Source organism: Lepus europaeus, chromosome 11 (assembly GCF_033115175.1).
Source record: "Lepus europaeus isolate LE1 chromosome 11, mLepTim1.pri, whole genome shotgun sequence".
Lineage (NCBI taxonomy): Eukaryota > Metazoa > Chordata > Mammalia > Lagomorpha > Leporidae > Lepus > Lepus europaeus.
In genome coordinates, this window is record NC_084837.1 from 72,032,786 (window position 1) to 72,058,092 (window position 25,307).

Genomic DNA, 25,307 nt, shown 5'->3' on the forward strand with positions numbered 1-25,307 from the left:
GCTTAACCTACTTATCCACAGCACTATCCCCTAATTTCTTTTTTTTTTAGCTTTTCAATCCACCATCTGTGGTGGGCCTGCCACCAGGATGCATATTTTCATAAAAACCCTTATGAGGCAGACCATCACGCTAGAGGTTGAACCTGGGGATATAAAAGAAAATGTAAAGGCTAAAATCCACCACAAGGAAGGAATTCCTCCTGATCAGCAAAGACTGACCTTTGCAGGCATGCAACTGGAAGATGGAAGTTTATCTGACTACAACACTCAAAAGCTGTCCACTTTTCACCTTCTGTTGAGACTTCGTGGTGGTGCCAGGAAAAGAAGTCTAACACCATTCCCAAGAATAATAAGTATAAGAGAAAGAAGGTTGGCCGGCGCCGTGGCTTAACAGGCTAATCCTCCGCCTTGCGGCGCCGGCACACCGGGTTCTAGTCCCGGTTGCCCCTCTTCCAGGCCAGCTCTCTGCTATGGCCCGAGAGTGCAGTGGAGGATGGCCCGAGTGCTTGGGCCCTGCACCCGCATGGGAGACCAGGAGAAGCACCTGGCTCCTGGCTTCCGATCAGCGAGATGCGCTGGCCGCAGTGGCCATTGGAGGGTGAACCAACAGCAAAAAGGAAGACCTTTCCCTCTGTCTCTCTCTCTATCACTCTGCCTGTCAAAAAAAAAAGAGAAAGAAGGTTAAGCTGGCTGTCCTGAAATACTATAAGGTGACAAGAATGGCAAAATCAGCCACCTGTGTCATGAATGCCCTTCGGATGAATGTGGTGCTGGAGTGTTTATGGCCAGCCACTTTTACAGACATTACTGTGGCAAATGTTGTCTGACTTACTGCTTCAGCAAACCAGAAGAGGAGTTAATAAAAGATGGGCCAGAGCTGTGTCATAGTAGGCTAAACCTCTACTTGTGGAACCGACTTCCCATATGGGTGTCAGTTCATGTCCTGGCTGCTCCTCTTCCGATCCAGCTCTCTGCTAATGGCCTGGGAAGGCAGTGGAAGATGGCCCAAGTGCTTGGGCCCCTGCACCCGCATGGGAAGAAACTCCTGGCTCCTGGCTTTGGATTGGCTCAGCTCCAGCCACTGAGGCCATGTGGGGAGTGAACCAGAGGATCGAAGATCTTTGTCTCTCCCTCTCTCTGTCTGTAACTCTACCTCTCAAATAAATATTTTTTTAAAGAAAAGATAAAAATAAATTTTTTTAGTATAATATAGCCCATAAATGTAGGCCAAGTTCTTCCAGGGAACAACTGAGGACAATGATATATTTCATCATTAGAGTAAAAAATGGCTGGCTAGCAGAGCCGAAGCTGTGGTGTAGAGGGTAAAGCCGCCACCTGCAGTGCTGGCATCCCATATGGGCTCCACTTCCAATTCAGCTCTCTGCTATGGCCCGGAAAGCAGTAGAAGATGGCCTAAGTCCTTGGGCCCCTGCACCTGCTTGGGAGACCCAGAAGCTCCTGGTTCCTGGCTTCAGATAGGCTTATCACCGGCTATTGCAGCCATCTGGGGAGTGAACCAGCAGATGGAAGACCTCTCTTTCTGCCTCTGCTTCTCTCTAGGTCTGCCTTTCAAATAAATAAGTAATATTCTTTTTAAAAAAATGTCTGGGCCGGCACCACGGCTCAATAGGCTAATGCTCTGCCTTGCAGCGCCAGCACACCGGGTTCTAGTCCCGGAGCGCCAGATCCTGTCCCGGTTGCCCCTCTTCCAGGCCAGCTCTCTGCTGTGGCCAGGGAGTGCAGTGGAGGATGACCCAAGTGCTTGGGCCCTGCACCCCATGGGAGACCAGGAGAAGCACCTGGCTCCTGGCTTCGGATCAGCAGCGTGCCAACCGCGGTGGCCACTGGAGGGTGAGCCAACGGCAAAGGAAGACCTTTCCTTCTGTTTCTCTCTCACTGTCCACTCTGCCTGTCAAAAAAAATAAATAAATAATAAAAAAATTTTAAAGAGTCTGTATAGGACTCATTGAGATGGTATCTCTGCTTCTTAGTTGGTAACTTCCTAAAGTAATTATTATAAATTATTTTCCATTAGTATGCATAATCATTAAATACATGGTAACTCCAATGCATCTCATACTTTTTTTATTTTTAAAGATTTATTTATTTATTTGAAAGAGCTACACAGAGAGAGAAGGAAAGGCGGGGTGGGGGGTCTTCCATCTGCTGGTTCACTCCCCAATTGGCCACAACAGCTGAAGCTGCACTGTTCTGAAGCCGGAAGCCAGGAGCTTCCTCTGAGTCTCCCATGTGAGTGCAGGGGCCCAGGGACTTGGGCCATCTTCCACTGCTTTCCCAGGCCATAGCAGAGAGCTGGATGGGAAATCGAGTAGCCCAGACTGGAACCGGCGTCCATTATGGGATGCCGGCACCGTAGGTGGTAGCACTACCCACTACATCACAGTGCCAGCCCCACATCTCATACTTTAAAAGATCTGACCTGTGACTCACTGTAGCCTCAACTCATCATTTCCCCTTTGGGTTTATACGCTAACAATACAATATTATCTATCATTACCTTTATGTGCTGTCTTGTCTCATGATACCACTCCTTTATAAGTCATTCTGCCTGAAAAGTCTTCCCCTTACTCCAGTTTATCTGACCAAGTTCCCTCCAAAACAGTTCAGACATTACCTCTTCCAACAAATTCCCTATGGCCTCAGCAAAAGAATCAACCACCTCACCATTCCCTCACTGTGTTCTGAACATAGCTCCTTTATTATATGGTTTCTATCATATTACCAATGATCTGTTCACAAGTTCTCCTCCCCCATAAGCCTTGGGAAGCCTGGCAGGGTTTACTTCATTTTCACATGTGTGTTAGTATGTAGCAGTTTCTAGCATACCACTCAAAAAAAGTTTACTAAATTAGATAAGCAGATTCTACTCAGGACAACCATAAACACTATAAACCTACACACAAAAAAAACTGAAGTCATAATTTTTAACCAAAAGTATTCTACAACTTGAAAGAATGTGTGTCTTATCACAAAAGCAGTTTATAGAGGTTTTTTGGGTCTGTTTTTTAAAGTGGACATATATCATAGGTAAGTGCTTTCCAATCTGGGTCATTACCCATTAGCCAACTATGAAACTACATTAGTGGGATAAGCCAACAGTTATAAATATATCAGCATATATAAGTTTAGTATCATACACATACATGCTCTTATGTAGCTGCATGCATGCAACATGTGTATATATAATTGCCATGTAAAATACATTTCTGTCAGTCACAGTGAAAAAACAAAAACCAAAAATAACTTACTTCCATAGTTGCTATATGGGTCGAGAGGTTTAAATTAACAAATAAAATAAGTCATCAAGAACACTTCTTCAAGGAAAGGCTTAACATTTGAAGTATAAGCTACCTTCCACTATCCGTCTCAGCTCATCCATAAACCCCCTTTAGTCACTATTTAGCCACACAAGTCAGTAATTCCTTAGACAAGCCAAACATGTTCCCACCTTAAGGTCCTACACACGACATGTCCCTTGTCTAGAAGGCTCTTCTCTTAGGGAAATGTATGCCCTGCTCCCTCACTCCAGGACACCCAAACTACCAACCACTTCCCACCACTCTAGCTAGCTAGCTAATGTTATTCCTTTTCACTGTACTCATACTTCCTAACAACCTAAGTTTGTTTACTGTGTCCCTTCTTCCAAACATCAGCTCAAGAAAACAGGGACTTTGTCTTGTTTTATTCATTAATATAATGCCAAAGATTACAACAGTGCCTGGCACAGGGCAAACATTCCTGAATATGCTTTGATAGGCAAGGAAAAATACATAGAGTTGTGCCTTAGCATGGAATATTACTGTGGAAACACCAGTTTTTTAATGTTAGGGAGTTAGAAATAAGATTGAAAAAGCAAAATGCAATTTAAAACTGTCTAAAAGGCAGGAAAACTTGGGACTTTATTCTGCAGATAACTGGAAGACATTCAAATTTTTGGGCAAATGGTGATCCATTCAAACATTTATTGAGCAAGTTCAATTCACTTTACTTGGCATAACACAGAGTGCAAAGGGCAATTACACAGTTTCTCTCCTCAGGCTTATAGTTAGGAAGCAAGAGGTTTTTAAAATATTTCAGGAAAATTATTCTGGCAGCCATATGTAGGATGGATTCAAGGAAGGAGAATCTAAAGCTAGAAAGGGCAAATAATAAACAACGCAAAATCCCAAGACAAAGGGAGACCCAATAAAGAGTAATATACAGAACTGTGCTGATTGTTCGATATAGGAAATAAAGGGAAAGCATGCAACAGATACAACTTCAAGATTGAAGTATGCAGGTGATGAAACAAACAGAAAACCTGGGATCAGGCGGGAGGTTGGCCAACAACAAATCTAGAAGTGAGAGAAATTTCTTGAGTTTTCCAATAGAAACATCCAGTAAACCACTGGAGCTACAGACCTGGAGAATACATGCTTTGGAGTCGCCAGCATATAAAATGTTCACTTGGAGAAGAGAGAGATCAGAGGGCCAAGTACTAACAGAAATTACAGTTAACAGGATCATGAAACCAGAAGAGTCACAGGAAGGAAGGGAAAATCAGAACAGCATACTAACATGAAGCACAATGACAGGGAGACTGTTGAAAATCTCAATGGAAATCAATGGTAATAAGGGCAAGCATTGTGGCATATTGGGTAAAGCCACCACCTGCAAAGCCAGCATCCCATATGGGCGCAAGTTTGACTCCTAATGGCCTGGGATAATCAGCAGAGGATGGTCCAAGTTTCTGGGCCCCGTCACCCACATGGAAGACTCAGACGAAACTCCTGGCCCCTGGCTTCAAGATAGATATCTCTGTGTCTTCTCTCCTCTCTCTAACTCACTCAGACTTTCAAAATAAATAAATAATTTTTTTTTAATCAAGTTTTAAGGAACACAAATTAAAACAAAAATCAACAGTAATACATATTTGCTGGTTAAATACAATCAGCGCAAACCCAATACTGACAAGAAGGATGTCCTTTAAAGCAACAGTTTGGATGTAATAATCCAAAATCTCACTGTTAGGAGGAAAGGAATAATAAAAGACCTGAGAGCCGTCACTGTAAGTGAGTTTTCAAAATTTATTAAAGGGAAGAAGTGAAGCAGATAGCTGAAAAGAACATAAGTTTATTAAAGTTGATGTTTTTCTCCCAAAATATATAAACCTGTATATATATGAATATAGGGAACAAAAACCACTGAATGTAATCATCAAAGTGACTAGAGAAATAAAGTGTGGCAGCAGATTCCTGAGAAAAGCAAAAAAGTGATTCTTCTTCCAGCTCATTTTACAAAATAAAATGAAAGAACAGTTTTGTCATGGTGTCAACAAAAAAAAGTGTAAGCTTTTTTTTTTTTTTTTTTACCAGTTACATAGAAGTCACTAGCATCTACTAAGAGACAAAAAAGAAATGAGACTAAAGAAAAATGAGATCCATAAAATGAAGGCCAATAGCAAGAGCGCCCTTGGAACTGTTCAGCGTAAAGTCCATTTGGGCTACTGTAACAAAACTGTATAAATTACATGGCTTTCAAACAGAAATTTATTTCTCCCAGTTGGGAAGTCAAATATCAAAACCCTGGCAGCTTCAGTGTGGGTGTTGCAAGCAGCAGTCTTCCTGCTCTAACCTCACTTGGCAGAAGGAGCAAAGAAGCTCTCAGCAATCTTTTTGTAAGGGCATTAGTCTCATTCATGTGGGCTCCACCCTTACGACTTCATCACTTTCCAAGGTCTCCACCTCCTAACACTATCATCTTGGAGGTTAAAATGTTAATATATGGGGGTGTGGGCATTGTGGCACAGCAGGTTAAGCTGTGCATCCAGTATCCCATAGTAGACTGGCCAGAACTGAGTCCTGCCTGTGCTTCTGATCCAGCTTTCTCCTAATGCATCTGGGAGGCAGCAAATGATGCCCCATGTACTTGAGTTCCTGCCAACCTCATGGTAGACCTGGATGGAGCCCTAGCCCCAGCTGTGGTGGCCAGCAGACACGATCTCCCCACCACCCCCAAATCTGTGTGTCTCATCACTTTCAAATAAATTTTTAAAACACCTGAAACGGGCTGGTATTGTGGCATAGGGTAAAACCGCCTATAACATTGGCATCCCATATGGGCACTGGTTCATGTCTCAGCTGCTCCACTTCTGGTTCAGCTCGTTAATGGCCTGGGAGAAGCAGCAGCAAAAGACGGCCCAAGCGCCTGGGCACCTGCCATACACATGGGAGACCTAGATGAAGCTCTTGGCACCTGGCTTCAGCTTGGCACAGCCCTGGCCCCTGTATCCATTTGGGAAGTGAATCAGCAAATGGAAGATTTCTCTTTCTCCCTCTTTCAAATAAATAAATATTAAAAAAAAGAAAAAGAAAACATGAATTTTAGAGGAACACAGGTATTCAAATCATACCAGAGGGGCCAGCGCCGTGGCTCACTTGGCTAATCCTCCACCTGCGGCGCCGGCATCCCATATAGGTGCCGGGTTCTAGTCCCAGTTGCTCCTCTTCCAGTCCAGCTCTCTGCTGTGGCCTGGGAGGGCAGTGGAGGATGGCCCAAGTGCTTGGGCCCTGCACCCACATGGGAGACCAGGAAGAAGTACCTGGCTCCTGGCTTTGGATCAGCGCAGCGCCAACTGTAGTGGTCATTTGGGGGGTGAACCAACAGAAGGAAGACTTTTCTATTTCTCTCTCTCACTGTCTATAACTCTATCTGTCAAAAAATAAATAAATAAATAACAGGAAGGGAAAGAAACTGAGGATCCTTATAAATAGAGCAGGTGAAGGAACACAGAGAGAAACTCATCAGCAAGGTCAGAGAGTCCCACACAGCCATGTAAGATTTAAATTTTTAAGTGACTCACTTATACACCATAAAAATATTTTCCCTCTGGACACATGGTAAGTGCTGTCAATGTTAAGGAATAGAGAAATCAGAAGGGAATGCACATGAACTGACCGCATGTCAAAGCTCAGCACTGTAATTTTCTGAACAATCACCGCAGTCTCCGTATCCACAGAATGGAAAGGGCCCCCATCTTTCCACTTTCAAGAATCCCCACTGTAGTAAACCATCAGAGCAGAAGTACCCCTAAGTGTAACGAAACAGAAACAAGCTAACTGGGTAAAAGAAACTCTCAAGTCTCTTTTAGAAACTAAAGATTTTACATCATATAGTGATTCAGTGTCCGTGGGCTTAGCATATTTTTAAAAACAGATTCACACTATCAGTGGGCTTAGTACATTTTTAATCAAAGAAAATGGAAATTTTCATTATTTTCATTTTTTAAACTTACCATGCACTATGAAGCTCTATACCATGAAAAGATGTTTCAACATTAAAATAGACTCAAAGTTAAGTATTCTACAGGTTCTTTATCTGTAATTACAAAACTCAAAAAAGCTCTGGAACCCAAAATAACTCATCTAGCAGTATAACCTTATCTGAATCAATATGCAACGGTGTATAGGCTTTATCCCATTTGGTATAAATGTTGACACATTTTACTGCAAAAACTTAACATCTTTGAAGAGCGCTTTTTTTTTTTAAAAAAAGATTTAATTATTTATTTGAAGGTCAGAGTTAGATAGACAGACTGAACAATTTTCCATCCCCTGGGTCACTCCTCAGATGGCTGCAATGGCCAGGGCTGGGCCAGGCCAAAGCCAAGAGCCAACAGCTTCATCCAGGTCTCCCACGTGGGTGGCAGGGGCCCAAGCACTTGGGCCATCTTCTGCTGCTTTTTCTGGGCCACTAGCAGGAAACTAGATCAGAAGTAGAACAGCAAGGTGCCTATATGGGATGTCGGCGTTGCAGGCAGTGGCTTCACCCAGTACCCCACACCAGCCCCTGAAGAAGAATTACATTGGACTCTTTTGGAAGGTTGCATAACATTAACTTGTTTATATCCCCCAAAATTAACTCCAAAATCTATCAGACTCTAAGGGTTTTGAATTGTGGACTGTGATCCTATAATACAATTGCTAACATTTGCAGTTATTAACTATGTCAGGTACTGTTCTGATCACTTTATGTACATTAACTCATTTAATCTTCCCAACCCCCATGAGATAGGTATCGTATTAATGCCCATTTTACAAGGGGCAAACTGAGGCAGAGAGATTAAGTAGAGTGCCTAATGTCACACAGCTATAGAATGACTGAGATGAATATGACACTTAACATATTACATGTAAGATCAAGAAAATACAACAAAATAGAGCTGACTGGGTAGGCTAAAAGGAGTTAGTGATGGTTTTCTCTATTCAATTAGACATTACTTCTAGACTGGTGAGGAATCAAAAGTTTCTAAAAAAAAAAGCCAAACACTTCATGGACTCACAAATCCTCATTTATGTACAATTTCTAATTTTTTTTTTTAATATTTATTTGTTTGAAAGGCAGAGTTACAGAGAGGCGGAGGCAGAGAGAGATGGTCCATTCGCTGGTTCACTACCAGAGTTGGGCCAAGCTGAAGCCAGGAGCCAGGAGCTTCCTCTGGTTCTCCCATGTGGGTGCAGTAAGTACTTGGGCCATCTTCCACTGCTTTCCCAGGAGCATCAGCAAGGAGGTGGATCAGAAGTGGAGCATTAGGGTCTCGAACTGGCACCCATATGGGATGCCGGTACTGCAGATGGCAGCTTTACCCACTACGCCACAGCGCCAGCCCCCAACAAGTCCATTTTTATAAACTGCATAACAAAATCTAAATTCTTCAACTTATGCTAAATCTTTTTATTTAAAATTCTATACTACTGTATTTATAACTACAAGTAACAAAAATGAGTGTCTATTGTAGAACTTAAAAAATTTGGATAAGCAAAAAGAAAACAATCTCTTATAAAACTATATTCAGAAATAACCACTTAACAATTCGGCACAAATCCATCCAAATCTCAATGTATTTTTTTTAACCAAAATGGAATTGTTTTATAATCTAGTTTTTTCAATTACACACACCAAGACATCTTTTCATGTCTTTACAATCTTCTATCATTTGAATGGCTACATAAGCATTACCCCCCCTCATACAGATGTATCCTAATTATCTCTGAGAGACATTTGATTGTTTACAATTTTACAGCAGAGTAATAACAGTACTTGCTCTGGAGTCACAGTGGTTAGGATCAAGTCCTGTCTCCAAGACTCAGCTACCCTGGGCAACGGACCTCATTTCATTCTCCCTCAGTTTTAAGAAAAGTGGGGCTAATACTACCCACTTCATGTTACCACAGGGCTTAAATGCATTAATACACAGCTTTTACTGTCAACAACACTTCAACTGCTATGTTGAGAGTTCACTCTTCATAAACATCTTAACCACATCAAGATAAAATAATTTTTGTTAGATTTATTTGAAAGGCAGAGTTAGAGAAAGAGCTATCTTCCATCCACTGATTCATTCCCAAAATGGCTGGAACAGCCAAGGTGGGCCAGGCTGAAGTCAAGAGCTTCATCAGAGTCTCCCAATGGGTGCAGGCGAACATGCACTTGAGCCACCTCACACTGCTTTCCCAGCTACAATAGCAAGGAGCTGGATCAGAAGTGGGACAGACAGGACAAGAACTGGCAGCCATATGGGATGATGCTGTCGCAGGAGACTGCTTAACCAGCTACATCACACATCAGCCCCCCAATTTTTAATAAAAAGATTTATTTACTTGAAAGGCAGAATGACAGACAAAGGGAGAGAGAAGGGAAAAAAGAACATCCACCCAATGGCTTACTTCCCAAAGGGCCGCAATGGCCAGGCTGAAGCCAGGAGCCAGAATTCCATCTAGGTCTCTCGCATGGGTGGTAGGGACCCAAGTACTTGGGCCATCTTCCACTGCCTTCTCGGGTGCATTAGCAGGGATTAGGATCAGAAGTGAAGCAGCTGGGACCAGAACTGGTGTGCTCTGAAATGGGACGTAGTCACTGGCATAACCAAACGGCAGCTTTACAGGCTGTACCACAACATGGACTCCAAGATAAATTCCTTTAAATGGCAACTTGTCAGAAGATAGGGCCATTAGGCTTTTCAGTTTGCCAAATTACAGCTTGGCTTAAAGGCCTTCAATAACCCCCTCATTTAAAACTCATCTCTCTTTATCCAAGAAGGCCAAAGCTACGATGCAGTTAAGCTAACCAGCTCGTTTAACTCGATTAGCTTTTCTCTTCCACTAGGTTCCGCAAATCTAGACATATTCCATAAAATTTCAATCTGTAAAGCACTTAAGGACACCTGGCCCAACTCCTCCTTCAGCACAAGTTTCTTCAGAAGCTCCAACCTGGGCACTGTTAGTGAACAGGGACAGCCTATCACCCAAACAACCCCTCCTATTTTTAACTTTGAGGAAATTTCTCTTGGAAAATATTTTACAGGCTGGCCTTGTGACAGAGGGTTAAGTTGCTGCCTGCAATGCTTGGCATCCCGTACAATAGCTCCAGCTCAAATCCCAGCTCTCCACTTCCAATACAATTCCCTAATACACCTGGGAAAGCCATGGATGATGGCCCAAGTGCTTGGGCCCCTGCCACCACAAGGGAGACCCAGATGGAGTTCCAGACTCCTAGCTTTGGCCTGGTCCATCCAGCCACTATACCCATTCAGGGAGCAAACCAGTGGCAGATCACTGTCGTTCTGCCTTTCAGAGAAATAAATCTTTTTTTTTTTTTTTTTTGACAGGCAGAGTGGATAGTGAGAGAGAGAGACAGAGAGAAAGGTCTTCCTTTTGCCGTTGGTTCACCCTCCAATGGCCGCCGCGGTAGCGCGCTGCGGCCGGCGCACCGCGCTGTTCCGATGGCAGGAGCCAGGTGCTTCTCCTGGTCTCCCATGGGGTGCAGGGCCCAAGCACTTGGGCCATCCTCCACTGCACTCCCTAGCCACAGCAGAGAGCTGGCCTGGAAGAGGGGCAACCGGGACAGGATCGGTGCCCCGACCGGGACTAGAACCCGGTGTGCTGGTGCCGCAAGGCGGAGGATTAGCCTAGTGAGCCGCGGCGCCGGCCCAGAGAAATAAATCTTAAACAAGAAAAATTTTACAAATATGATTTGAAATGTGCCTCTTTCTTAACTTCTACCCACCGACCTTAATTTCTCAGATCAAAGTTGATCAGACAGTTGGCTGTTATTTCTTACAGAAACTACTACTCTTTACCCAAAAACCCTTTGTTATCAACATTTCCTCTTTTCCATTTCCCCTACGATCAAAGTCCCCCTCGTTATGCTCTATATCCAGTGATTTTTAAACCTGAATCTATCAACCTTGGGAACTTAACAAAAACTGTGACCCAGGTCCTATCCTACTTCGGTTTACAGTCTTTTTTGTTGTTGCTGCTGCTGTTTTGTTTCTGTTTGACTTATTTGAAAGGTAGAGAAAGAGAGATCTCATCTGGTTCATGGTTCACTCCCCAAATGCCCACAACAGAGAGGCTGGGTCAGGCCAAAACCAAGAGTGAGAACTCAATCCAGGTCTCCTCCATGGGTGGTAGGGACTCAAGTACCTGCCTCAGCACCTGCTGCCAAGACACGTATCAGCAGTAAACCAGAACGGAGAAAAGAGCCAGGACCAGAACAGAGGCACTCTGACAAGAGGTGTGGGAGCCAAGAGGTGGTGTAACTGCTGTGCCAAATGCCCACGGATGTTTTTTAATTAGCTCTCCTGGTTGTTCTGACAGAGTATTAGACACAAGGTCCCACTTAACAGCCTAACAGTATGCTACCTAAAAAGCTGATACACCATGCCAAATATAATAGGATCAGTACCAAGTTTAAAGTAGGGCTAACACCTTCTTTGCTATTCTACCAACTTAAACATTTTAAATTTTTTGTTTTGAAAGGCAGAGAAACATTTACTTTTTTTGAAAAATTACACAGAAGCGTTGACTCATACTAAAATGTACAATGAGGGGGCCACCGCCATCGCACAGGTTAATCCTCCGCCTGTGGCACCGGCATCCCATATGGGCAACAGTTCAAGTCTCAACTGCTCCACTTCTGGTCTAGCTCCCTGCAAATGCGCCTGAGAAAGCAATGGAGGATGGCCCATGTCCCTGGGCCCCTGCCACCCACATGAGAGACCCAGAAGAAGCTCCTGGCTCCTACCTGTCTAGACCTGGTGGTTGTGGCCATTTGGGTAGAGAACCAGCTGACAGAAAATCACTGTCTCTCCTTCTCTATCTGTAACTCTTTCAACTAAGTAAATAAATCTTTAAAAAAAAAAAAAAAGAGAAGGGAGTAAACATTTGGCCCAGCAGTTAAGATGCCCACATCTCACATTAGAGTACCTGGGTTTGCTTCCTAACTCCTGCTTACTGACAATGCAGACCTGGGGAGGCAGTGGTGATGGTTCAAGCAATTTGATTCCTAATACTCACGTGGGAGACCCAGATTGTGTTCCCAGAACCAGCGCTTTGGCCCAGCCAGTCCCAGGTCCTGCAGAGTCCCAGCTCTGGCTATCAGTAAATTTTGGAGAATGAACCAGCGATGGGGGCTATCTGTTTCTTACTTTTTCTCTCAGAGAGAACACACTAGCGCCAAGAGTTTTAAATTTCTACTTAAAATATCAGTAATCCTGCAAAATGAATTTAGTAGAGAAATCACTGCAACCTGCTGCCTCTACACTTCCATTAGACACACACTGTCCAAACAAAGGTGCACTAGCCCGCAACACCTGAACTGATGGCTAACTGCACCAAAGCATCTTCTCGGTGCGGACCACTGCAAGGTTAACCCTATGAGGAAACACACAGGCCTAGTCTCATCTAACTCGTGCTAGATTCACCTTCCGGAGAGCACAACAGAACAACCATCATCAGAAAGTGAACACTCATTATAGTTGTCTCAAAGTAGAGAAGTTGGCCGGCGCCGCGGCTCACTAGGCTAATCCTCTGCCTTGCGGCGCCGGCACACTGGGTTCTAGTCCCGGTCAGGGCACCGGATTCTGTCCCGGTTGTCCCCCTTCCAGGCCAGCTCTCTGCTGTGGCCAGGGAGTGCAGTGGAGGATGGCCCAAGTGCTTGGGCCCTGCACCCCATGGGAGACCAGGATAGGTACCTGGCTCCTGCCATTGGATCAGCGCGGTGCGCCGGCCGCAGCGCAACAGCCGCGGTGGCCATTGGAGGGTGAACCAACGGCAAAGGAAGACCTTTCTCTCTGTCTCTCTCTCTCTCTCTCTATCCACTCTGCCTGTCAAAAAAAAAAAAAAAAAAAAAAGTAGAGAAGTTAGTGCAACAGAAATATTATTAGTTAGAAAGCCATGGAACCAAAGGAATGATACTCATTAAACTAAGTTGCCCTCAAATAGGGTGACTATTGTTTACAATTTATTACATATTTTATGAAGAATTAAAACAGGAGTCTGAAGGTTACCAGTACCAAGAAACAGTAAATGTTTAAGGATACAGAAGTTCTAGTTACTTTCATCATTACACATTGTATACATGCACTTAATTATCACACTGAACTCCATAAATATGTACAATTATTTGTGATTAGAAAACATAAAACTACATTCAGTTGTCCTGACCCTTGACATTTTGTTTGGGTTTGTTTTTAAAAGTCTGCAAAGTCAGAGGGAAGTGATAGGGCCCAGCAGTGAGTTCTTCCACACTTGGGATACTTAGAAAGGGAAACTGCTAAGAGCCTTGCAGGAACTCAAAAATGAAGTCACAATTCACAAGTTCTCGTTAATGAATTCTGAATTTTTCATGTTTATCTGCTATTATTTTAAACTTATGAGGTACTTAAGCACAAAAACAGCAACCCTTCTACAAAAAATGAGACCCATTATAAAGACACTTTAAAAATGAAAGGTGGGGGGCTGGTGTTGTGGCATAGCGGGTAGATGCCATCTGTGACACCGGCACCCCATATGGGTGCTGGTTCCTGTCCCGGATCCTCCACTTCCAATCCAGCTCTCTGCTAACAGCCCGACGACTTGGGCACTGCCACCCACATGGAGACCTGGATGAAGCTCCTAGCTTTGACCTGGCCAGCCCCAGTTGTTCTGGCTATCTGGGGAGTAAACCAGGGGATGGAAGATCTCTGCCCTGGCCCCCAACTCTGACTTTCAAATAAAAAGCTTTAAAAAAATAAAAATGAGAGGAAGAAACCAAACTAAAATCAAGTAACAGTAATCAAGATCCAATTTACTTTCATTTGAACAGCAAACATTAAAAATACACCTGGCGTTTTCTAACAACTACATTAAGATTGACCAGATGCTTCCTGTTGATGGCAGAGAACTGCATACTGACAGATTCGGACTAGAGTTCACAGAAACAACTGGAAATAAATTTAGCTTCTTTTCCAAACCATTAAACCCGAGTATGATCTTAAATCTTTACACATTAGCATATAAACATCCCCCCACCTAGGGAACCCAGGCTGACTCAAAGGCACAGAAAACTCTAAGTGCACATACACAAACTGTTCGTTGTTTCACCAAAGGTTTCACCGCAGGGCTCCTTCGAAATCTGGAGCTTCTATGGTGCTTTCAAAGACCACGTTCACACACAAATTTTCATAAGCACAGCTAATGTGGAATTCACATTTTGCTTGTGCATATTAAAAATATGCCCCAGAACTAAGTTTAACCACTTAGGATATTTCCAAATGTTCCTGAGTCTGAAGAGTCATCTGATTATGCAATCTTCATCTATGATACTGTTTATGCACCTAAATCCCAATTGTTAAGTCAGGGCCCAAGAGAAAAAAATATACCCACATTTTGAAAATGTGCCTTGCATGATATGCTGATTTGATGTACACAGTGCAAACAGGATAGGAATGACACATGAACAACAACAAAAAATGAGCATACAGCGGTGTTTTCCAGAGGTTACATGGTGTTGTACCACAATACTAAATGCAGATTTAAGAATCTGTCTTCTACGAAACCTGACATTAAAAGGTTTGCAGAAGTACATATCACTGTTGCTAATGTGTCATTTACGTTTTGAAAAAGCAATACCTAGATAGGAAAGAAAAATTATAAGGAAGAGAAAAGTGCCTGTAGTTGCCTGAAATTCAAAGGCTGAACCCGAAAGTGGAAGCGTCAAAGCTGAGGATTGTTATGATCTGGGTGGGTCTTTACGTAAGATAAACTATCTGCAAGAAAAAAAAAAAAAATTCTCACCACTAACTTCTGCATAAGAAACTAAGAGTTCATCTTTACTTCTGGGATAGCAAAACACTTCAGAAGGGCCATTTACGGCCTCCATCAAGCTTGTTTTCGAGAAAAAGCGTACTTCAGAAAGTAACTTGCCCAGAACCACACAGCAAACAAACCAGTGTCCAGAGACAGAATTTTAAAAAAAAAAGAGTTCCACATTACCAAGCTCCCCGTCAAAGCACTGTGGTCACTGCCCCTCCTGGGAACAGACGTGTGCTCGCCACAGTCCAACCGGGCTTAAAACAAGAGCACGAACACGGAAAACAAGATGAAAGTGGGGGAAAAAAAGCACACACAAAGCAGGCCTCTACCACTCCCCGCGGTTTCGGTTTTCACGAAGCGCCCCGGAGGTTAGGCACGCTGATTCAACACAGTTGGAGCGCTTCAAGCAGGCACCCTTGAGCACACACTGATTCACTGTGCCCAGGCAGAGATGACCTGGCAAAATCCAAAACTTCTTTCCCGAAGCCGTGCACCCGCAGGTCCCAGGGCGAAGTCTCCGGGGGCGCACGTCCCGAGCATTCGGAACCGCAGGCTTCGTCCCCTCGGGACTCGAGTCGCCGCGGCGGGGCTGCGCGGCACGGGCTGGGCTCTCCCGTTAACCCCGCCGTCCGGGCCGCTCGCTCCCACCGCGGCACAGCGCGCCCAGGGCCCGCTCTGCCCCCTGCTCCCCGTTCCGGACGGCTCAGCGGGGCCATCGGGCCGCCCAGACAAAGGCGCAGGCGGCGCCGGGGGCGGCGGGCGCGGACACCGGGCCGCGCCTGCCTCCGTCCCACCCTCTCCCCGCCGCCGGCGCCCGCCGACCCCGACCGCGGACCGCGGCGCGACCCCCCCACCGCCGCCCCGGGGCCTCCGCTCGGGACCGGCCCGGCCGAGAGCGCGGAGGGAGGCCGCGGCACGCCGGGGCCGAGGAGGGGGCGGCGGCCGCCACCATGTCTGCCCGCCCCTCCCAGAAGCGGGGTGCTCAGCGGACAAAGCGCGGCGGCGGCGGCGGCGCGGGCGGCCAGGCCGACCCCGCCGACCCCCGCGGAATACGCGGGGCCAGGAGCCCCGGAAACCCGGCGCCTTAATGCAATAAACAGGAAATCGCGGGGATGATCTGGGTTCCGGGGGAAGTGGAATTATTTTTTACCAGCGAAGAGATCAACTTCCACATCCGGTGGTAACAGGGCCCTACACAGACCCGCACTGACCTGGAAAAGCTTCGGGAGCGGCGACGGGGGAGCAGCAGGAGGTGGTGCGGGGACCCGAGGCGCCTTGGACCCGGCCGGGCTGACGCTACCCCGCTACACACAAAGCGCTTCAGCTGCACGGGGCGCTATTTTCCGAAAATGCCGCGTCTGGTCGGCGCCCAAAATCCCCACCGAAAAGTCCCCCGTGCTGCGCGCGGAGGAACACATGGTGTGCGAGTGAGTCAAAGCTCCCAGCATCCCTCCCGGACCCGGCCCTCCTCGGCCCTCGCCCCGAAGCTTCTCCGCCCTTGCCGTTGGGAGCCGATCCCCGCTCCCGCCCACCGCGCGACCCCGTCCCCGGCGGGAGACGGGGGGGCGACAGGGTCTGCTTTCTGGCTTTTTTTTTTCCCTGGGGGGGAAGAGAGGGAAATGTGTCATTTGTAGCGCTTCGGCCACACAAAGAAAGCGGCGGAATGATCCGCTCCCGGCGACCGCAAGTCCCGGCTCGCCCGGCGCCTGCGCGGCAGCGGGGGTGGGCGCTGCGGCCGGCCATGTGCGCGGCGGAGCGGCTGGGCCGCGCCGGGGCCTTCCCGCCTCTTTTCTGCGGTGTGTCGGGCCGCTGGCGAGCCGAGGTGCGGGAGCTGCGCTTCGCGTCTCTGCGGAGACGGAAACTGCGCCATCGTTGGCGGTGCAGCTTGCCCGCTGCACCGCCGAGCAGAATGCTGGGAGACGGAAGGGCGGCCGGGAGGTTAGCGTGTACCGTCAGGTTGCTGTAGAGTGTCCCGGGGAGACTGGAGCTCGAGTCGCGGTGGAGGTACCGAGTCCTAGGGACGAGGGGGATTCGTTTCCACGTCGCGTGAACCGAGCCGTCAGGGTGATGGCCAGAGATGTCCATGTTTCTACAGCTGTTTTTATTTTTTCTTTCTAGTGGTGCCTCAGACCTCCGGAGACCTTAATAACTGCCCACCGCGTCCCTTTGCATTAATGTCACCTACTATGAGGTAGAAGTGTGTTTTTCCGTGGCTGGGATATATATATATACATATTTATATATATATTTTTTGGTGTGTTATGTTAAGAAAGTCGCATAAGTTTATTTGGAGATGGTGATTTGCAAAAAAAAGAGGCTTAGGAGTTTAATAGTTTACATGTGATTTGCTAAGGAATCCAACACACCGATCTTTCCCTAGGAATGGCTTTCCCAACCTACTTAATCACCCCGCAGCATTTGCCATTCTGTAGGCAGGAGTGCGGATCTCAGACACAGCACCGAGAGTTCTGATCCAGGAATTTTTATCCAGGTCGAGAAGCTTGGTTGAAGTCCACATTGCCCACTGATTTTTGTGTGGCCTCAAGATGAGTAATCTTTTTCCACTTAACCCTTTTGTAATAGTGATGTAGTAAAGATTTGTAACCTTTGTGTAACTTATTAAAGTTTTGTGTCTAAAGTGGAAGCAAAATAAGTGGCATGGGAGCCATAGTCCATTTTACTTTAATGTTTTGCATTGCTTCTGTTGGTAGAAATTTGCCAAAATGGTGATGTCATGCTTTTCTTTAACATTGAATGTATTTGATGTAACAGGAAAACCATAGAATCTTGCCTCTTGTTCTTAGGATGTAGACAGTAAGAGGGCATGGAATGGCATGGGAGGAGCAACTTTTCTCATAAAGGAGTTGGGGGATCTTTCCAGATGAAGGCAGCAGTAGGTAGAAAGGTTAGTAGGCAGACAGGAAGATGGTTGGGTGAGGAATACAGTGTTGCCTCGGGAACACCTGGAAATGACCTTCTAGAGGTCTAGAGAAGGCCAGGAGAAGTCTTTGAAAGATTTTCACTAGTGGTGTCAGGAAATCAGAGCTGCATTGTAGGGGGATAGCTGTTACTCAGAAATCCAAGGCCAGGAGAGCTGTTTGAAGAAAACAGCACTTGGCCTGAGGTAGTGGCAAACAGGGGGAAAGAATGGCCGGAGTGGTTGCTGAGTTCTGTGTGTGTTAGTGGAGCAGCTGGAGGGTGGTGATGTCTGCAGCAATTAGAACTGAGGGGAGAGAGGCTGGCTTTCAGCACAGCGGTTAAGTCACCGTTGGAGACATCCACTACCCTTATCGGAGTGCCTGGCGTAAATCTAGCTCCTTCACTTCAAATCCAGCTTCATGTTAATGTGCATCCTGGGAGGCCACAGGTGCTCAGGTACCTGGGTTCCTACTGCCCACCTAGGAGACTCCTGCGTTTCCTGGCTGGTATCCCAAGCATTGTCTTAACTAGTAGGCCAAAAGCTTACCCCTAACTTTAACTTTTTTGAGAAGGAGCTCCCATCTGCTGGTTCACTCCCCAAAAGCTCACACTAGCCAGGACTAGGCCAAAGCGGGGAGCTGGGAACACAGTCCAGGTCTTCCTTGTAGGTGGCAGGAACCCAACTACTTGAGCTGTCACCACTGCTTGCCCAGAATTTGCATTAGCAGGAAGGTGGAGTCAAACCCAGGTGCTCTGATGTGAGGTGCAGGCTAAAGGCCTGCACCTAAATTTGATTTTTAATTGAAGCGGAGATTAACATTTTAATTCCTACATTAGCCACATTTTTCCTTGCCACCAATGGGGGGGAGGGGTGCAGCCTAGTGGAACAGAGGATGATAGTAGAAGGTCAGACTTAAAAGTTGTTTGGAAGTAGACTGAAGGCCTGAGGTGTCAGATTAGAAGACTGGGATTTTACCCTAGAGACAAAGGTACGGTGGATGATTTTTGAGCAGGAGAATGTTAGAACATCATGCTTAAGTCTAGAAAGAGACCACTGAGTGGCCAGCAGGTAACTCAGGATTGCTTTGACTTGTGGATTCCAAAAACTAGCCCGTCATAGGGCATTTATAGAAAATGACAGTAAGAATTTAGCAGTCTAACATTAATTTTATGTGTGTGACTTTAATAAAAATCAGGGGCTTTTATTTTACTTGAGTGTCTTTGATATTTTAATTTACCTTTTCTAGTAATTTTTCAGCATGTTTTATGAAAGTGTCTATTATGTTTAATCACAGGTAATTTTTGAAGCACTGCTTTGGAAGCATTCAGATGAATGGAATCAGAAGGACCAAATTCCCAGAAATTTAGCTAAATCCTGATGTCTCTTTTATTTTATAATGAGAACTATAATAGCTGAGACAGGAACAGATAACTGTGTTCTTTTTTTTTTCTTTTCTTACAGACATGGAAGAATACATAGAAATAACCAGACTTGTAATCCCTAATATTATTATGTGTTTTTAGTGTGTCAGCCATTGTGCAAAGCCTGTTATATAAGAGAGTGTTTGAGAAAGTTCAAGGAAAGTAGGATTTAAAAATAAGTTTATTTGGGTGCAAAAAAAATTTAAAATCTGCATAGTTTTTCATAATATAGATTTTCCATGAGCTTTTTGAAGACCTCTTGTATGGATTGATTTCATAATTTTTCAGCACCAAAATAAATATATTTTATTGCATTTTCCCACTAACTTTTTGAAGCACCCTCATGTATTGTCTCACTTAAACCCCACAGCAATACTGTAAAAGAGGGATTATTAATCCCATTTTTCCAATGAGGAAATTGAGGCTAAAATAGGTTTAAAAAGTCAAGAGGCTCTTGAATGTTAGAGTCAGGATTCCAATACAGGTTTCTTAATCCAAAGCAGTGCTCTATTACTTTTGTTGCTCATTATATGTCCAATAACTAGTGAATTTCCTGGCACAGAGACTTGGCATGTTGTTGAGATAGAATGAATGAAGTTGTCTACATTATCTCCTAGAAGGATTCATTAGTGAATGTGGGGCCACAGTAAGAGGAATTAGTGATACCCTAACATTAGCAAGCAGATGCATTCATTTCTACCATAGAAATACATCTGCTTTGCTCCTCTCTAGAATTTTTTTATAAAGATTCCCGCAAATCATTAAAAAATAAAAACAGAAATATGGGTAAAAAACGTAATCACCTCATGAAACGTGTCTCTAGATGACCAGTAAACATGGAAAGGTACTCAGTTGAAAATTTACCTCCAGTGGGAGACAGCTTCTTACTAAACAGAGTGACTAAAACAGAAAACCCAGAAAATTCCAAATATTGATTAAGAATTGAAGCAGCTATACACTGACTGTTGTACTTAGTATGTTGGCGTGACCACATTGGAATACTCAAGGTTCAAAGGGCAGGCAAACCATACCAGAATTAAGGATAATACGTTTAGATTGTAAACTATAAAGAAAGGAAATCGTTTGGCGTGATAATGCTTCCGGGAGAACAAGGTATTTCTGGAGTACTGGCAGAGTTCTGTTAACTTGACCCGAATTGGGGGTTACATGGGTATTCACTTTGATTTGTTCAACTATAAGTTTGTTTTTAGTATGTGTATTAGGCATTTCATGCTTAAAAAATTTTGCTGGGGGGTGTTTCACCTAGTGGTTTAGATGCCCACATACCTGGGTTTGATAACTTGGTTCCGGGTCCTGATTCCAGTTTTCCTTCTAAAGCAGACCCTGGGAGGCATTGGTCATGGCCTAAGTAGTTGAATTCTTGGTATCCACATGGGAGTGGATCTCATACTCTGCAATGTCAGAAACATTGCAGGCATTTGGAAAGAGAGCCAGCAGGTGGGAAATTATCTTTTGCTCTCTCTCTTATAAGTAAATAAGATTAAATTCTGCAGGAGCTTTTTCTAATAAGTTAGAAAAGACTCTCCTAGACAGTGTTGGGTTTTCGTATATTGCATTACATGTAGCAAAGATAACTTAAGCCTGAATTCTGGGGATGGCAGAGGTGAAGGAGAGGAGAGACAGATGAGAAGGATCCTAGAGAAGTTGAGGCAGTGTGCTAAGTTGAAAGAGCATTCTTGCAGTGTGGAGTCAGAAGTATAAGTTCTAAATAGTTTGGGGGCTGTCGTTTTAAAGGCATATGTTTAGGACCTCTCTCCTAACTTTTCTCATCTGTGTGTGGAGGATGAGGATAGTGATGAAACCAAATTTTTTTTATTTATAATCCTTTGCAGGCTAGTAAAAGGACACAAAAAATTTTATATCGGATTCGACGGGATGGGAAAAGGGGAAGAGTTAAGATGGTTGAGATGTTGAGCCTGAGTGTTAGCGATGATGTCATGTTGAAATGAGAAAACTAAGAGAAGGAAGAGCAGAAGTGAGGAGAGAGAGAACTTCTACTTTATACATACTGAGTTTAAGATGATGCCATGTTATAAGGTGGAATTATTATTAAACACAAGCCAGAGTTTGGTACTCTGATAAAAAAAAAAAAAAAGGTCAGAATTGGTGATAAGATTTAGAAGTTTTCCATCTAAGTATAATAATGAAAACCATAGAAATGAATGAAAGAACATGAAAAAATGAAGTCTTTAAAGATAGAGGAGGAGAAGTCAAGGAAGGAGAGGGAATTAGCGTTTATTTAGCATCTGTTAAACTGTGCCAGCTGTTATACATTTGCTCTCTGATTCCAAAGTAGCCGATTTTAGTCTCATTTGGTAGACTGACTTTGTAGATACACACCATAAGATGAAGAACCAGCATTTAAAACCAGCCTGACTTGAGTTCATGCTGTGTACTACCCCATTCCTGGGGAGCGAAGTGGCTGCTACAGAAGACTCTAGAATGTGAATCAAGGAAAAAGAAGCACTGAAAACAGAGGCAGCAGCACCTGCGTGCGTGTGCACACTCACTCCTTCTCTCATGCTTCTGTGAGTGAGTAATCCTGACATGTCACTGTTCTAAGCCTCTAATAATATGGGGGATTATTAAGATATTAACTGTAACAATTAGAATACTCGAAACAAAGCCATTTATTAATTCCTACCTATACACACTTGCCAGCCAAGTGTTCTGAATCTGACACCTTGTATAGAAGAGAAACAGAATAAATTTCTTGCTATGAGATTGTTCCTGTACTGGTTATTACCATTTTGAGTATCACCAGTGGTTTGAGTCCTTTACTTTGGAAAACATTAGAAATGTTAGGTAACATTTTTCATTGGGTTCACAGTTCTGTGTTAGTCACCTGAAATTCTGAGGGAACAGACGAAGACGGTTTTGCCAGTGAAGACCATTGAAACTTGGAACAAACCTAGTTTCTGCTGGTGGTGAACATGTGCTTTTTTGTAGTTTTTATTTATTTATTTGAAAGATTTCCCATCCACTGGTTCACTCTTCATGCCTGGACTAGGACAGGCTGAAGCCAGAAGCCATCCAAGTCTCCCACAAGGGTGACAGGGACCCAAGTACTTGGGCCATCATCCTCTGCCTTTCCCAGGCATATTGACCAAAAAATTGATTAGAAGCAAAGCAGCTGGGACTTGAACCAGCACTCCAGTGTGGGATGTAGACATTCCAAGCAGCAGCTTAACCCACTGCACCACAGTGCCTCTCCCTGAACACATGCCTTTTGAAAAGCCATAGCATCTCAAAATTCAATCCACCACAATCAGAGAACACTTTTCCCTACTAGGTTTTTAAAAGCCGTTTATTTATTATTAAAAATAGCATTATAAGATTAAAGAAAACTAAAAGAAAAATGTTCTGCCATAATGCAATTACTAGTTCATTGTGATTTGTTTTTAAATCTATAGGTAAAGAATGTGGGATTTGGGGCAGACAGACTGCTGAAGAGTTTTAAATGGATTGGCGAAGCATGATGTCTTCTATTTCTGTTCTACCTGCTCTGAGTTCTAGAGAAGACATGCAGTAAGCAATTAAAAATTCTTTGGCAAAGTCAGATCTCAGAATTCCCCAGAGGGACCAAGAACTTTGATTTCCAGGAATTCATTCAGCCTTATTTTTTGCAGCCCAGGGGTGGTTGCATTGGGCAGCCTCGCCCATGTATGTTACTGTAACACAGTAGGCATTTAATAACTTTTGGTTGGTTAGATCTGCAGATTTCTAAAAATTAGTTGACTGGATAATCTATTCACTGGTTCAGAAACATTTTAAGAGCTCGTTGCTATTTTCTGTCCACCTACTTCCCAACCCCCAAGCTAACCTCTACTTTGTTTTCTTGTGTATTCTTCCATAGGTTTTTCTTCCCATTTTATGCATGCAAGTAAGAATAAACAGCCTTATTTTTTCTGATTTTTATCCAGAGAGTAGGATACCATGTATACTTCTGTGTATCTTGCACTTAAGATATCTTGGGCTTTCCACATTGGTGCCCTTTTTTCCTTACCCCTGCAGATTATTTAACTAGTCTTTATCCAATTAAAGAGCATTGGGTTTCTGATCCTTTATATTCTAATTGGTTCTTGTATGAATTTTCTTGTACTCGGCCATCTATTCCTTGTATGGCATATCCCACTTCCTAGAGGTGGACTTGTGCAAAATTTTTAATATGCCCTTCATGTACCAAATGTTTCTCCACAACCTTGCTGATAGACTAGAAGAGTGCCAAATTTTTGGATTTTTACCTGCCAGCTTTTTAGGACGAATAACAAGACCATTTGGTTAAGTGGAGGAAATGGAGTTCAGTTAACAGAATTTGCTCAGGATACAGAAATTCTTTGCTGCCGCTCCTGCAGCTGCACACCCACAGCTAGTACAAACATGGTTGCTTATGCAGTCAAAACAGCCAGCAACCTGGAAAGGGGCCAGGAATGACTACAAACAGCTCCACCTACAGAGTTTTTTTCTTGGCACGTTTGCAAGCCTAGCAGGATTGAAAAAGATCCTTCAGCCTTTGTTGGGATTGCAGAGAATCAAACTGCTAAGAGGAAAAAATTACAAATTTCACAAAAAATTTCCCCAACATGATAGCTGAAAATGATTTTTTTAAATCAATCTTGCTTTGGTGCTAAAGTGGCACAGGAAAGGGAAAGGAATATTGGCCCCTTGGATTCTGCCTGCACTGGGGATTATATCAGGGTGTGAAGAAAGTGTTCTAGGAATAATCACCTGAGTGAGCTGTAACAAAAGTCACGTGGCGGGAAGGAAAGGAATAGATGTGGCATGCTAACTCTCTGGCATACCAGACTTTTTACTCATTTAAAATTATAAAACATCTTAACCTTTGGAGCCCAACTGCCTGCTCTTCAGTCTCAGCTACATAACATACTAGCTGTCAGTCCTTGGGCGAGAAACATAATCTCTCCATACTTCACATCCTGCATCTATAGAGAATGTAATAGAATCTACCTCGTATTGTATAATTAGCACATGTAAAGTGCCTAGAAAAGTACTTGCACAGGGTAAGGACTCAAACGTTGGTTCTTGTTATTTTTCGGTTTACCAGCACTATCTGGACAGCTATGTTACCAGCGCCTGAGCAACTATATGCCTTTAAAAGTCAGGAAGGGGTGAGCTTGCAGAGTAGTGGGTACGCCAACCCTTGGGATGCCCATATTTTATAATGGAGTACTGGTTCAAGTCCCAGCTGCTCTGCTTCTAATCCAACTTCCTGCTTATGTGCACCCTGAGAGGTAGCCGATGATGGCTTTAGTAATTGGGTCCTTACCACCCATGTGGAAACCCCGGATGAAGTTCTAGGCTTTTGACTTCAACCTGGCACAGTCCTGACTTGCAGGCATTTGGGGAATGAACCAGTGGATGGAGAATCTATTTCTGTTGCTCTCTCACCCTACCTTTCCAATAAATAAATTCTAAAAGGCATAAGGGATCTTTGAAAAGAACACTTTACAGGCTTTTGAGGGGAGGGAGAAGAGATAGAGAGCTGCCATCCCCACTAATTCACTCTCCCGGTGGCCAAAACCACCAGGGCTGGACTCAGGTCTCCCACTTCAGTGGCAGGTGGCAAGAACCCAGTTCCTTTAGCCATCACTTTTGTCTCCAAGGGTCTGTAACTGGGAAGCTGACACCAGCTATTGAACCAGGGTAATCTCGTGTGGGATGCTTACATCTTCACAGCTAGACCAAGTACCTGCTCCCCAGACTTTGTTTTTTGTTTGAAAGAGGGAGATCTGCTAAAATGACTTCATGCTTCATTTATTAATTTTTTGAAAGCTCCTGTTTACCCTTTCA

General features: G+C 44.3%; 2 protein-coding genes across 7 annotated transcripts in view; one reads left to right on the forward strand and one right to left on the reverse strand.

The window, feature by feature from the left end:
* The window catches only part of GABPB1 (GA binding protein transcription factor subunit beta 1), a 75,329-nt gene extending 58,899 nt beyond the window's left edge, over positions 1–16,430 (reverse strand). The window contains exons 1-2 of one of the 3 annotated variants that reach the window (XM_062205902.1): positions 15,315–15,719; positions 6,958–7,089 (exon numbers count right to left, since the gene is read on the reverse strand). The gene's annotated coding sequence lies outside the window, so the exon portion shown is untranslated. Of the gene's footprint in view, positions 1–6,957; positions 7,090–15,314; positions 15,720–16,345 lie in introns of those variants that run through there. The other 2 variants (XM_062205900.1, XM_062205901.1) reach the window with 2 other exon arrangements.
* Positions 16,431–16,469: 39 nt separating this feature from the next.
* USP8 (ubiquitin specific peptidase 8) overlaps positions 16,470–25,307 on the forward strand; it is a 147,681-nt gene continuing 138,843 nt past the window's right edge. The window contains exons 1-2 of one of the 4 annotated variants that reach the window (XM_062205892.1): positions 16,470–16,561; positions 17,253–17,325. The gene's annotated coding sequence lies outside the window, so the exon portion shown is untranslated. Of the gene's footprint in view, positions 16,562–16,627; positions 16,708–16,894; positions 16,957–17,031; positions 17,139–17,252; positions 17,326–25,307 lie in introns of those variants that run through there. The other 3 variants (XM_062205896.1, XM_062205895.1, XM_062205894.1) reach the window with 3 other exon arrangements.